Source organism: Dipodomys merriami, unplaced genomic scaffold (genome assembly GCF_024711535.1).
Source record: "Dipodomys merriami isolate MVZ:Mamm:240054 unplaced genomic scaffold, mDipMer1.0.p SCAF_10, whole genome shotgun sequence".
Classification (NCBI taxonomy): domain Eukaryota; kingdom Metazoa; phylum Chordata; class Mammalia; order Rodentia; family Heteromyidae; genus Dipodomys; species Dipodomys merriami.
The window spans coordinates 2,880,841-2,893,316 of NW_027202271.1; the positions used below are offsets into that span (position 1 = coordinate 2,880,841).

The window sequence follows — 12,476 nt, forward strand, 5'->3', positions numbered from 1 at the left end:
CCAGGAACATTATTACATAAGGGGCGAGGGTATGGTTTTGTGTCTACACAGGATGGCAAACAATGCTGGCTTCCTGCCCGATGGATACAGATGCGGCCCAGTGAGGACAGCCCCGTACCCTGCAAGGAATCAGCCACCAGTTGAGGAAGAAGAAATCCCGGTGCAGGCCATGGCTCACTTGGCTTTGGGTTAGCTGCCCCGCTGCTCACCTGGGGGCAGGTTAAAAAGTTGACTGGAGAAGGACAAACTATGTTACAACTCACTGGTAAACCTGTCACGGCCGAGAACTTGTTCTTGGCCATCTACGCCCTGCTTACTGTAAACTCTGCCTATGCCAATGTAAGTTACTGGGCTTTTGTTCCTAACCCTCCTTTATTGGAACCCATTGTTTGGGGAGACATGGATATAACCGTCTATACCGTTCCTGCTGTTTTATCTCCTCCTTGGAATAATTTGACATTTAACAATAAGGATGATGGTAGCTTTTTAAATTTTACCTACTATACTCATTCCTTGCCTGTTTGTCTGGGGCCTCCTCCATGTTTAGTTATGAATTGGCAACATTGGGTCTTAGCTGGGAAAGGCACTTCCAATTCTAGAACACAGCTGCAGCAATTAACTATTTGGTCCATTAATAGTAGCTGGGAAATATGTGCCCTGATTTTACTTATATTGATTTAAAATATTAGCCTTTTGTGTGGCAAGAGTGTAGAGGAACATTTGGGAAAATGTTCAATATTTTTATTGATTGGGGACCTTTTGGACAGTTTATTAACATGTGTTCAGAATGGAATATTACCTGATGTGTTTTATCTAATGTTACTAGGATGCCAGATGCCATTAATGGATCGCTTACTGGAGCTCAATTGATGGCCTGGGGAGATGGAGGCATTGCAGATGCTTGATGGGCTTTCATGGCTGCACCCACTGCTGTTCAGACTCATCTTTGGAAGGTCACAGTGGTGCTGAGACCCGTGATGTTATCAAATGGATCATTTTCAGGAACGGCGAACTCTGCGTCCACTTATAATTTTACTTTGTACAAATCTTTTGATGTAACTGCCTGTGTACCTCTGCCTTATGTATTTTTAGTAGGAAATTTTACATTTTCTCCTACTATTTCTTGTTTTAATTGCCACCTGTATTCTTGTGTTAATTCCTTTCTTTTTTTTTTTTTTTATTTTATTTTATTTGAGAACATACTGTACAGGGGGGCTACAATTACATGGGCAGGATAATGCATACATTTCTTACCAAGCATTGCAGCCTCCTCCTTTGTTTACCCTTCACTTCCCTTCCCCGCCTCCCCCCTCCCCCCACCAAATTTTACCCCCCTCCCCCCACCCAATTATACCCCCCTCCCCCACACACACCGACATTGTAAAGCTGGTTTTGACATGACATTTTGTACTTCTCATTGTTGCAACAGGTCCACCTGAATCCTTAAGTTAATTCCTTTCTTGATTTTAATGACAGTGATAGTATTATGGTTTTACAACAAACCATATTTGGCTGCCTGTTAAGTTAGGAAAAGAATGGTCCCCAAATCCCCTGGATAGTGTTGTTATTGAATTTTTTACCAAACTGCTAAAACGTACAAAGCGTATAATTGGAGCCATTGTAGCTGTGATTTTAAGCTTAATTGCTATTACCACTGTTGCTGCAGTGTCTGGAATTGCCCTACACACATCCTTACAAACTAAACATTTGTGGAAGATTGGCACTGGGATTCACATGAATTGTGGGTCTCACAGGTAAAAATTGATGCTCGGTTACAAACACAGATTAATTTTCTTGAACAGATGGTGGGATGGTTAGGAAAAAAGTTATTGGTTGTGGAAAAACAGTTATTATTAAAATGTGATTGGAATTCTACCTCCTTTTGCATTACTAATGTAAAATATAATAAATCTATACATGATAGGAATGTAATACAGCAGTATTTATCTGGAAATTCTACTGCTGCTCAATTGATTGCTCAGTTACAATTTAATGTACATGATATTTTTGGTAAACAATTTGCAAATGATGATGCTTCTAATATTGCTAATGCATTTATTAAACAGTTGGAAGGGTTGGATCCGAAAGGAATACTACAAAGCATTTCACATACTGCTAGTGGTATGGAAATTATGATTGTTATTATTTTGTTTGTATTTGTACTGTTATATTTGATTTTTATAAAACCAATGCAAGCTTCTATGATGACCCTGTGAAAAGCTTCACTTTTAAAACAAAAGAAAAAAGAAGGAAATTGTGAAGACTCAGGGTCTGTGTTGAAGGGGCAGATGATGCAGGCTCCGACCTCAGGATTACCTGAGGACTGTGTTTGTGTATGTGGAAAGCTCTTGGCATGCCGGGCTACAGAGGGAACATGTTCTCTCTCCCTATCTCAAAGCACATGTCACAGACTCCTGGGAGCTGAGGAAGTAGCTCTTCTGCTTGCTTAAGCATAGATGAACAGCTAGTCAAGCATTTTCCTGAGATTGGAGAAGTGGTTTGAGCTTGCTCTAAAATAGTTTAGATAATAATATACCAAGACATTGTCTCATAGTTTAAGCAAAATTGTATCTGTTGAAATTCTTTGTGTGAATGTCTCCTGACTAAACCTTGGCAAATCTTGCTTGTCTTTAAATACTCACTAGCAATAAAGCACAGCATGCAGTGGCAATTGCTGTTTACATTCTGCATCCCCTGTGTCCTGGTAATTTCACGACCCTTACCCAGGGACCCCAACGCCTTAGACGTTGACAGAGGAGATTGGCCTAACACTTGATCATCTTGCAACTATGGTCAGAATGACCAAAGAACTTCAGGGAGTGGCTGAAGAATGGGACCCCCAGATGCTTTGTTCATTGCACTTCATAATACAATTAAGAATGGTATGTCAGTTTATAAAAATCTTCTCATTCAGAAGAAAAAGCAGCACTAGAAACTCACTCCGATGAAGAGATTGGTTACACCAAATGCCTTTAGTGGAAAAAGAAGTTATGGCCCAGGGCAAAGATACTGCACACCTGATGAAGTGGTGCCTTCAGAAGAGCTGTAATGCTGCCAGGGTGCAGATGGCTCATGCCTATAATCCTAGCTACTTGCAAGGCTGAGATCTGAGGATTGCAGTTCAAAGCCAGTCTGGGCAGGAAAATTCTTTTTTTGTGTGTGTGTGGGGGGGGAGGGTCTGGTCATGGGGCCTGAATTCTGGGCCTAGGCGCTGTCCCTCAGCTCATCAGCTCAAGGTGAGCACTCTACCATTTGAGCCACAGTGCCACTTCTGGCTTTTTTCTTTTTGCTTATGTGGTGCTGAGGAATTGAACCCAGGGCCTCATGAATGCAAGGCAAGTGCTCTACCACTGAGCCACCTTCCAAGCCCCCTGGGCAGCAAAATTCTTGAGACTCTTATCTCCAATATACCACCAGAAAAACCAGAAGTAGCTCTGTGGCTCAAGTAGTAGAGCACTAGCCTTGAGCTGAAGAGCTAAGAGACAGCGCCTAGGCCCAGAGTTCAAGCTCCATGACTGACAAAAAAAAAAAAAAGAGGGGCTGGGAAGGTGGCTCAGTGGTAGAGCGCTTACCTTGCATGCCTGAGGCCCTGAGTTCGATTCCTCAGCACCACATAAGCAAAAAAAAAAAAAAAAGCCGGAAGTGGCACTGTGGCTCAAGTGGTAGAGTGCTAGCCTTGAGCTGAAGAGCTGAGGGACAGCGCCCAGGCCCAGAGTTCAGGCCCACGACTGGACCCAAAAAAAAAAAAAAAAAAGAAAGAAAGAAAGAAAAGAAAAGAAAAAAAAGAAAAAGAAAAAAAAAGAAGAGTTGTAATACTCTGCTTGTGCAGTACATTCATCTCATTGTCATCACCGTTATCGCCATCAACACTGCACAACCATCAAATTCATGATCTTCATCATTCAAGTCATAGTATTCTTCACTACTGAGTACCCATATAGAATCTTATAGAATGTATGCTGGTGGGAATGTAAACTAATACAACCACTTTGGAAAGCAGTCTGGAGGTTCCTCAGTAAACTAAACATAGCCCTTCCCTGTGACCCACTCTTAGGCATCTATCCTGGATACAACATAACCAGGATATAACAAGGACACCTGCATTTCCATGTTCATTGATGCACTGTTCACAATAGCCAAAATATGGAAACAACCCAGATGCCCCACTACAATTGAATGGATCAAAAAAATGTGGCACCTATATATAGTGGAATTTTAAACAGCCATTAGAAAGGATAAAATAATGGTATTTGCAGGGAAATGGATGGAACTAGAACAAATCATGTTGAGTGAGACAAGCCAAGCTCAGAAAGACAAATGGCGCACGGTCTTTCTGATATACAGAGGTTAGATTCAAAATGCAACAAGACAAAGTAAACAGGACTCAAGACACTCATACACAGTGAGACCAAAAGAGGTCAATATTAGGAGAAGTTGTACCAAATTGTACCAAATTGCACCAAGTTGTAATACCCAAGCACTGCTTCTTATGTACATAAAATAATATACAGACTGAAAAGACCCCCAAAGATAAGGAAACAAGGGACCTCTTCTTTATCATTCTTATCTTTTTAGCTGACTCTATTCTCATATGGGGTATAGACATGCACATTTGAGGGAAGATAAGAGGAGGGCACAGAATCAATGGAAAGCAGGTGAAAAAGTACAGCAGAGGGGCCCATCAACTGCACTGGACATTGATGAAAGTGAGCTAAGCAACGCAAGGGCAATGATGGGAAGGAGGGAATGAGAGAGAAAGAAGGAACAATAATACTAAGTGAAAGGAAAGAAATGTACCTATCACCTGGTCTGGAAGAAATAGTTTTATTGTTAATGTTCATAGAGTTAAACTTTTTCTTATGTAAAACTTGAGGTTTTTGGTTAAGTATAACTATGCCACAGTACTTTGAAATTTATGTAATTACTTAATCTCAATAAAGAAATCTTTTAGGAAAAAAAGAGTGTGGAAAGTCTTTAAGAGGGGCTGGGAAGGTGGCTTAGTGGTAGAGCGCTTGCCTTGCATGCATGAGGCCCTGGGTTTGATTCCTCAGCACCACATAAACAAAAAGAAAAAAGCCGGGAGTGGCTCTGTGGCTCAAGTGGTAGAGCACTAGCCTTGAGCTGAAGAGCTGAGGGACAATACCCAGGCCCAGAGTTCAGGCCCCACGACCGGACCCCCCCCCCAAAAAAAAAGTCTTTAAGAGAATAAGAGAATATGCAGTGTTTATAGAGTATGGGAAAAGTTAGTAAGTGAGTGGGACAGGTTTATAGAAGAGTGGGAAGGGTTTTTAAAGGCTGAAAAAAATAATAAATAATAAATGTAGCACTGCTACTTCACAGATTTTCACCTTTGGAGGGAATGTAACTCCTGCAATAGGCTAGGGATCACTGTAACCATTTGTTGTTTCTATTTGTGTGTGTGTGTGTGTGTGTGTGTGTGTGTGTGTGTGTGTGTGTGTGTGTGTGTGTGTATGTGTGTACTAGTCCTGGGGCTTGAACTTGGTTCCTAGGTGCTATCCCTGAGCTTTTGTGCTCAAGGCTAGATCTCTACCACTTGAGCCATGGCTCTACTTCCAACTTTTTTGGTGATTATTTGGAGATAAGAGTCACATGGAGGGGCTGGGAAGGTGGCTCAGTGGTAGAGTGCTTGCCTTGCATGCATGAGGCCCTGGGTTCGATTCCTCAGCACCACATAAGCAAAAAGAAAAAAGCCAGAAGTGGTGCTGTGGCTCAAGTGGGAGAGCACTAGCCTTGAGCTGAAGAGCTGAGGGATGCGGCGGACCGGCTTTGTTGGGACGACGGAGGACACCTAGTGGAGGTAACTGGAACAGGTGGCGAGATGGTAAACAGACAACTCACACACAAGAGGAGTGAATGTTGAGTGCGATTTATTGCAGAGGATGACAAGCTCTTATAGAAAAAAGTCTCGGGCTGGGAAGGTGGCTCAGTGGTAGAGCGCTTGCCTTGCATGTGTGAGGCCCTGGGTTCAATTCCTCAGCACCACATAAGCAAAAGAAAAAAAAAAGCTGGAAGTGGCACTGTGGCTCAAGTGGTAGAGCGCTAGCCTTGAGCTGAAGAGCTGAGGGACAGCGCCCAGGCCCAGAGTTCAGGCCCCACGACCAGACCCCCCCCCAAAAAAAGAAAAAAGTCTCCATGAGAAAGGGCAAAAGGTTACACAATCTTGCTGCAAGACTTCGTTCTTCGGTGGTCACCAGCTGGTCGCCTGATCTTGTTTTTGGATGACAGCTATGATGATAGGCACTTGTTCCAGGCTTTACCTCTATTTTTAAGAATAGCAAAATACAATCGGTTTCAAGATGCTTATCACCTATTAACCATTAACCAGAGCATATGGGCAAGGTGCTGGACAGAAAGGCATGAACTCGAGTACTTTATTGTTACTTTTGTTTAGTTTTGCACTTTATGCATTTCAAATCTTTTCTAAGCAATTGTGCTTCTTTGCCATTTTTTAGAGGGTCCCCAATTTGTGGCCAAAAATCATGATATTCAGTATACTTAGTTAAATCTGGCCATATATCAAATTTAGGCTCATAGTGTCTTCTCTGTAACCCTTTCACATAATCGTTTACTCTTCTCCATAAAGGCCGTAACTATCTCATAAGATCTTCCTTGTTCCTTTTTTGATAGTAAGCACCAAGGAGACCTAGATCTAGCAAATCTCTCAGTAAATGGAAGAGAGTAATAGGAAGTTCTTTCTCTTAAGTAGTTTACCCAGTGGTTGCTATCCTTATCATACACACCTGTAAAAGGCTATGGATCTGGGGGCAGTCTTTGGGGTCCTCTAGATAATGGAGGATCCCACCATTTTCCTCTGATAAGTCATTGCCACCTTCCACCTACCAACCTTTTAGGAATCTTATTTAGCTTTTGGTCTAAATATCCCTCTACATCTTTCTTATCTACAGGATATCCATATGGGTCTATTGTATATGCTTCAGGATTAAAGGGAAGTCTCCAATAGCCATACACTCTTTCTGCTCTAGCTGTGCCTACAGTTTCTTGTAAATCTCTTACAAACAATTCCTTCTGCTAAAGTGACATCATGAAACCCCCAATGGTTTTATATTTACTTATGACTTGTCTAATAGCCTCCATAAGAGGGGCTTTCAGGGTAGCACTTAACTCTGGTGAGTTAGTCATATTCTTAGGACACTCATCGGATGTTGGAGTCGTCATCTCTTCCAAGAAAGAGCCCTGAATAAGGGAACGTTGAGCATGAGTAAGTAGAACAAGCAGCAGGAACAGTAAAAGATTAATGGGCACTCCTATACAGCGAAGAAAAGAGAAACAGGAACAGGAACACATCTTTCCCAGGGCCTTGCCAGACTTTCCAGGAGGTAGGCCTCTTTGAAGCCCCACTCTCAGAAGTAGGCTTCTGTGCAGCCCCATTCTCAGAGGTAGGCTTCTGTGAAGCCCCATTCTCATATCTGATAGCAGGTGTTCCATGCTAAGCAGACTCCACTGGAGTAGGAGTGGCAGAGGGACAGCGCCCAGGCCCAGAGTTCAGGCCCCACGACTGGACCCCTCCCCCCCCCAAAAAAAGGGTCACATGAACTTTTCTGCCTGGGTTAGCTTCTAACCTGGATCCTTAGATCTCAGCCTCCTGAGTAGCTAGGATTATAGGTGTGAGCCACCAGCACCTTTTAGAGTTCTTTCACCTGTGCTGGCAAAATCTCTCATGCTGTGATTGGCTATCAGGATGGTGATTTTCAGGAAGCTAGAAAGTGTTGTCAATGAAAAAAATCTCCCATTCAAGAGGATTGTTCTTTAAAACAATACATTAGGATTCAGATCCTTGACTGGCTGGCTGGTTACCAACCCAGTTGACAGTTACAGTTTGAAGCCAAGAAGCAAATAATTCCAGGAAATATCAATACAAAATATTGTCTGGTGACAAGGTGGATATAGTTTGGTTTTACCAAAAGTACTGCTTTTTTTCTAACATTAGCAAGAGGAAAAAGCAGATTACAAATGTTCTCCAGCTCACAGAATTTGCAAACTCATCTGACAAAGCTTAGGAGCACCTATTCCTGTCAACCAAATACCCCTAAAAACAGAAAGACTAGGATTAAAAGAGATATTATTGTATGCAAAGTATTTGCTTATTGTTTCAGTATCAGCTACTTATGCTTATTCATCCTTTCATTAGGAAAACTAATAGAATTTCTAGGCCTGCCCAATGTGATTTATTCACCACTTATTATGTGGTCAGTACACCACACCAGTGTGCTGGGGAAGTCCTTGCAGAGAGCTGAGACAATAGGATGCAGTTGGGTTGGGATGGGGAAAAGAGCACAAACATACTAACTGGGCATTAGAAGGCCCCTGGCAAGTGTTCAGTTCTGATTCAGTCCTGGAGTGGAATCCCAAGAGAAAAGCAAGTTGGTTCCAATGCCTTCTCTATTGGAGCAGCATACACTAGATGTGCAAGAAAAACAGTAGCTAGGAAGTGGATCTAGAAGTGAATCCAGGTAAGTAGAGGACAGACACACTACCAGGATCTGAAACTTTCCACTAAGGAGTGAAAAGTTGCAAAACTAGGGCAGACCAGAAGACTAGATGATGAATACATTGGAAGTAAATTCACATTGTGAAATGAGGGAACAGACTGTAAAGTGATGCACTGCCCCTGCTGGCTGTCACTCACTCATCACCTGCATTCTGGTGTCAGAGAAAGGTGGGCGAGGGAGGGGCGGCAGAGTAGATCTCATGGCTCCATTCCTTCTGCCTGGATCAGAAGGGTCTGACCACGCCCCCTTTTCTTCTATGTTTCTCTGACCAATGGGATACAAAAGAATTGAGGTCATGCCTACATGCTGCCTAGTAGCACTGGGATCCCCTCTATTGGCTCACACCACTACAGCAGTTGAAGGAGGTAGAGGCGGTGAGTGGTGAGTGAGCGAATCGAGGTGATTTGGGAGATATAGTTGGAGGTAGACAGAGTTACTGGTGATAGAACAGAGTTGATTTTAGACAGCCTGGGAATGTGGCCCCCCCACCTTCACCATCCCAGTGCTGGGATGTCTGAGAAAAAAAGAAGAAAAAAAGTAGCTGCAGGAAGGAAACTACTGCAACAATACCAGCAGAGGAATGGTCCTGCTAGACCTGCAGAATCCAAGAAGAGGAAAATGAAAGAGGGAGGTAACCCCAAGACAAACACCGCTGGGGACTGTCCTTTACTCAAGGGTGCAGACCCTGAGCCTCCCCCTCCCCTGGGCACTGTCATAGCTGCCAGGGTCCAGAATGTCACAGGTCCCAATAACACCAAGGACCTGGAGAGACACAACCAACACCTGGTGCTTGCCCTGGATTCCAGCAGAATACAAAAGCAGCAGCTCTGCATTGAGATCCAAGAGCTGCAGGATCAACAGGGGAAAGACAATCAGAAGATGGCCTGTGTGCACGAAGCCCTGAAAGCAGAGCTGGAGCAGCACAAGCTGTCGATACAGATGCTGATTAGAGAAAAATCAGACTTACAATTTGCCCTGGCCCACAAGCAGCAAGAGGCCAATGAAAGAGCACTGGAGCAGGAGGGTCTTACCAGCTGCCTGCAGGCTGCACAGCAGCGAGTAACAGAACTAGAAACAACATTGTCTGCAGTCAACACCACGCAGAATGAAACTGAGAACACCAACATAGAGCTCATGAAAGCCCTGAATCGCATGAAGCTGCAGCTCCAGGAAAAGACCAGAAGTATTGAAGACCTGGAGGATAAGAACACGGAGCTGCAGGAGAGGCTGGAAGTGCTCCTGACACAGAAGGCCAACATGAAAATGCAAATCCACAAGTTCCAAGAGGAACTAGTGGAGCGGGCAGAGTTGGAAAGCCAACTCAACAGCATGAAGGAGTTGGTGGCAAGATTAAAGGAGGAGAGAGACACCTATGCGGAGGACCTGAGGCTGGAGAGCTCCACGGGGAAGGAGAAAGTGCAGCAGCTGCTAGAGCAGGTGAGCCAGCTGAGAGAGGAGAAAGAGCAAGGGGTGAGGCAGGTGTTGGAGCTGGAGAGCAAGCTGGTGGAGCTGAGAGAGCAGCTGTCAGAGCTGCAGCCCCCACAGCCACCTGCAGGGCCAGCTCAGGCTGAGCAGCAGCTGCAGGCCCACACCCTGCAGTTGCAGAAGGAGCTCAAGACCCTGGAGGAGCAACTTCACCTCCAGGTGGAGGAGAACCAGAGCCTCAGTCTCCAGAACCTGGAGCAGCAGCAGCGGCTGTGGATACTGGAAAAGAAGGCTGAGGAATGGGCACAGCATGCTGAGGATCAGCGCAAGATCCTGGAGACCATGGAGAAGGAACAGGAGACCTTGACATGCGTGCTGGTGCATAACTGTGAGCTGAAAGAGCTGGCCCAGCTGCAGGATGCCTTGCAGAGGCTGAGCGCTGAGAAGGGGGAGCTCACTAGCATCCTGCACACAGAGCAACAGGAGAAGACAACCCTGCAGGCGAAGCTGCATGAGCTGGAGGAGGAATTCAAAGAAGGAAAAGACGCGGCTGAGTTCAAGCGCCAAGCAGCTGAGGATCTGCAGGAGCTGCATGACAAGTACCTGGCCCAGGTGCAGGAGCTGAGCGCCACCTGCAAACAGCACAGAGCCACTAACCAGCAGCTGATGTCAGAGAAGGAGGCCCTGCAGCAGCACCTGTTGAATCAGAGCCATCTGATGGACCAACTGAAGCAGGAGCAGGTGCAGAGCAAGTTGCTGGCCCAGATGGAAAGGGAGAAATTACAGGAGACTCTGAAGTGTCTGGAAGCAACAAGACAGGAGAATGTGCAGCTGCGGCCCCAGCTGAGCACCCTGGCTTTCCCCAGGGAAGATGAAGGCCTGAGCCAAGAAGACGACAAGGGTGAGGAGGCGACTCCCCATGATGTGACTGTCCCAGAGGACGTAGACAACCCGCAGAGCATGTGGGATTTTTACATGGATGCACTGTCCATCGCAGAAGGCAGGAAGGCGAGGATGAGCCGGCAGCTGCAGGAGCAGCAGGCCCGCTGCGGGTCCTGAGTCAGCTGGCAGCCCAGTGCCAGAGAAAGCTGGAGAGCCAGGCCACCTTCCCCCAGCGCTGCATCCACAGGCTGTTCGGCAAGAGGAAGCAGGACACACAGGCGCCCAAGAAGCAGCTGCACATCTCCTTCCCTGAAGACCTGGCTGGCAAGGGGCACCCCCAGAGTCACGTGGACGACCTCCACCATCGCTGCAGCCAGCTGACCCAACACCTGACCACCATGGAAGAGACCATCGTGCTGTACAAGGAACAGCTAGAAGTCCTGGAGAAGCTGTGTCAGGAGAAAGAACAGTGTGTGAGCCAGCTGTCCCAGGAGAAGAGGAGGAAGAGGAAGGAGCTGAAGGAGCTGCTGCTGTGCCTTACAGGGGAGAGCACAGAGTGCCAGGACAGGATGCTGGCAGCCGCCCAGGCCCCTGCTGCCAAGGCCCCCTCAGACCTCTCAGTCCCCCTGAAGACGGAGCTCAGGGAGGAGCAGCAAGGCTGTGAAGATGTGCATCTTCAAGAAAATTTGAAGCCTGTCCTTGAAGAGGCTGGAGCTCCTGGGCCCCTGGAGAACCCCACTGCAGAGCCTCCTGTGCCGCTGCTGCCTGCCATCCAGCCCCAGCAAGAGCCCACAGATGGGGGTGGAGAGTCCAGCCTCTCTTTCTTCTATAAGCCAGAAGCAGATGATGCATTTGAGATCATTACCATCTAAAGACTGGGGCATGGGGGCTGGGAAGGTGGCTCAGTGGTAGAGCGCTTGCCTTGCATGCCTGAGGCCCTGGGTTCAATTCCTCAGCACCACATAAGCAAAAAAGAAAAAAGCCGGAAGTGGCGCTGTGGCTCAAGTGGTAGAGCGCTAGCCTTGAGCTGAAGAGCTGAGGGACAGCACCCAGGCCCAGAGTTCAAGCCCCATGACCGGACCCAAAAAAAAAAAAAAAAAAAAAAAAAAAATAAAGACTGGGGCTACTATCCTCCAAAAGATACTTTGGGGCATGAGAACTTAAGTATAATGGGGTGGCAAGAGAAGAGGGTAACTAGGTTACAGACAGGGCAGAGGCTGGCAGGAAGTGGCCCAGGCAGGGGTTACTACAGAGAGTTCTTTACAACAGATGGTGCAGAGGGATGCCATTGTTTTATATTATTATTTTATAGTCAATATTTCATGGCAGAGTTTAATACTACTATATTATCTCAATTTCATAGTATAGTTTAATGCTGTATTTTAATCATAACATTATCCTAATTTTTATACACTATTTTTATATTACTGTATTGTATGATCTATGACTCATTCCATGTTATATATTGGTACAGTCACATGTATCTTTAAAAATATATTGAATGTTTAACAAATAGTGAGTTTTCTTGTTTGTATGTTAAAATGCTACAATGGATGACACTGAGATGATGAAATAAAAGCTTGGAAAAGCAAGAAAACATTATTAATTCTGAAAGTTTGGATTAAAAGAAAAAATGTG

General features: G+C 45.3%; 1 pseudogene; it reads left to right on the forward strand.

Moving 5' to 3' along the window:
- The first annotated feature begins 249 nt into the window (after positions 1-249).
- On the forward strand, positions 250-11,710 carry LOC138835974 (golgin subfamily A member 2 pseudogene; annotated as a pseudogene).
- Positions 11,711-12,476: the final 766 nt, after the last annotated feature.